Source organism: Poecilia formosa, unplaced genomic scaffold, assembly GCF_000485575.1.
Source record: "Poecilia formosa unplaced genomic scaffold, Poecilia_formosa-5.1.2 Scaffold187, whole genome shotgun sequence".
NCBI classification, from domain to species: Eukaryota; Metazoa; Chordata; class Actinopteri; order Cyprinodontiformes; family Poeciliidae; genus Poecilia; species Poecilia formosa.
The window spans coordinates 723,554-726,039 of NW_006800126.1; the positions used below are offsets into that span (position 1 = coordinate 723,554).

The 2,486-nt window shown below is 43.9% G+C and overlaps 1 long non-coding RNA gene across 1 annotated transcript in view; it reads left to right on the plus strand.

Moving 5' to 3' along the window:
• LOC107837905 (uncharacterized) overlaps positions 1 to 1,274 on the plus strand; it is an 18,241-nt gene extending 16,967 nt beyond the window's left edge. The window contains exon 3 of the long non-coding RNA XR_001663955.1: positions 903 to 1,274. This is a non-coding gene — a long non-coding RNA (uncharacterized LOC107837905). The remainder of the gene's footprint in view (positions 1 to 902) is intronic.
• The last annotated feature ends 1,212 nt before the right edge of the window (positions 1,275 to 2,486 follow it).

Sequence of the window (2,486 nt, forward strand, 5' to 3'; positions counted from 1 at the left end):
GAACCAGTCGCTCTGTCCCCAGTTGTTCCATCAGGATCAAGGAGCCAGATATCCTTGAGCCTGTTCTTCTGAAGCGATGGTCACATTGTTCTTGTTGATAAAATTAAAAATGTTTGCAGTGACCAGCTTTATTCCATGTTTGTTAAGATTGCGTCCTCCTCTTCCAAAGAGGTGAAAGCGCTGCCAGTAGATCCAGAGGTCACTGAGCTGGTAGAGCAGGTTTTAATCAGCCATTTGTTTATCATGCCCAGCCTGGAATGTTTTTCATGTCCCCATTGAGGTGATGGAATTGGACCGCTGAGAAATAACTTCATTTTAAATTTTCCCATAGTGTCCAGAAAAATATTAAAGTCCTTTTTCAGAATCTCCGATTTTTGCTTTGCCAGATCGTTGGCTCCAACATGCACAACTAAAGTCTCAATGTTTGGCTGATCAGCGGTTAGAGAGAGCACTTTGTGAGTCAAATCAGACACAGTGTCACCAAGAAAAGAAACCACTCTGGTTTCCTTGGGATTGATTCCATTTACTGCCTCATCTCCAACAATAAGCACTCTTGGCATACCTTTTGTTTTCCTGGTGGTCATTTTGTCCTTCAGAGCTTTGGGGGGTGGATGTGTCTCATTGTTGATGTTTGAAGGTGGGTTTTCACTCAGAGGCTCAGGTTGGAGTGCAGAAAATCTGTTTTTTAGTGGGATTCCCACGGAGTCAGAATGTTTTGAGGCTTGGGCTGGTCGCTTTGTCCTTGGGGTTGGTGGAGCCGTTTTGGTTCCAGCTGCTTGTTTGCTATTCTTTGGCGGAGCAAGTGTTGAAGTTGAAGGTGGGTTTCGGCTCAGAGCCGGCCACGCTGTTTCGTCCAGGTGAGGGACGAAACAGCGTCCCTCACCTGGGACATGAGACGTTAGTCGTCTCATGGGATCCGCAGTGTGAGACTTTTGTTTCGGCTTGGCGCCCTGAGCGATCCAGGGTGAACTGCTTGGTGCGGAGTGTACGACCTCTCCGCTGATTTGAGGAAGAGTTGTTTCATTTCCACAGGTAGTGTTGATCTCAAAGTTCACCTCCAGCCATTGAATCTTTGTTTCTAAAAACTGAAGTCGTTGTAGAATACTGCTAATGTCCTTGGGGTTGGACGGGGGCATTTTGCCCTAGTTCAACTTGGAGGTGAAGAAAAGTAAGGTAAAAATAAAAGTGGGAAAATCTCCTGGTCCTTAGGTTTGAAGTAATCCAGTTATGATGTCGATAATGTAAAATAACTATAAAAATTGTGTCTTTAAAAATAATTCACAGGCAAAGATATCAGTAAGGACGGGAGAGAGCAGGATAAGCTGTTCCTCCTTCAGCTGCAAGACAAGATCCTTGCAGAAGACTGCAACCTTTCAGTCCATGGTGGCCACTTTGGTAACTCAGCAGGAACGGAGGGTTGGAATCAGCGCTTGGTTGGCACGGCTCAGGCTTTCACAGGCTTACTGCATTACAAACCATCTCGGCAGGAAAAGTGGGACAGAATATTTATTTAGAGATCATCTGTCTGCGGCGTATTAAGGTTCATAATGTATCCAGCGCCGGCGAAAGAGAGAGAGGGAGAGAGAGAGAGGCGGACGTTTGGAGCATATAGGAGCATTGGAACAATTGGAATGACTTCACAATATCTCCGTAAAATAATGCGTTTACAGGGGATAAGCTAAGCTTTTGGAGATTTCCCCTGGCACCATTTGCTGCATTTTTTTTTTCCTGTCATGAAAAGAAAATAATATCAGATGAGTTGCATCAAATATTCATGTGCTACTTGTCGTTTTTTTTTTCTGGTTTGTTGTGTGCTTTTTGTCTTTCCCATATCAGTGTTTTTTTTTTGTTGTAACAATAGGAGAAAGAGATGAGCAACATGTGTGTGTGTGTGTGTGTGTGTGGGCTCTACTGTACATCTGGGGTAGCCTCTAGGGGCAAACATCAGCCCTATAAGCTCCTTTGGCTGCAGATAGCTCTGTGAGTAGATTAGTTAGAGGGGTGAAAAGGGGGGAGGGGTTAAGACCAGTGACACTCTGTGTTACGCCTCTGTGCTCAGATTGTGGATATTAAAAAAAAAGATCCACAAAATCCCTGCTATATCCAGGCTACAAAGTCAAACAGCGATCCTGTCGATGCAAAACACACATAAACACACAAGCCATGAAACCACAGACACACACTTGAACATGATGGTACCAACAAAAAACTAGCAATCCTTTTGATTTCACTTAGGAGGTGAAGTGCTTTGTTTGAAACAGGAAAAGTACAACTGAAACTTAGTTAATAGGTCAGCTTGGGGCAGGTCAGTCGTAATATTTGCCAGAATACTGAGGGAATTTTTGTTCATTTTTTTTAATTTCCTGTAGCTTTCTTTAAACATTTGTCAATTACTTCAGGGGACAGCGTGTTGTTCTTGGACTGCTCTGCTGCCAAGAGTGGCACAGTGGTAGAGAGTTTTACATTGCAAACAGCTCCGCTTCGTT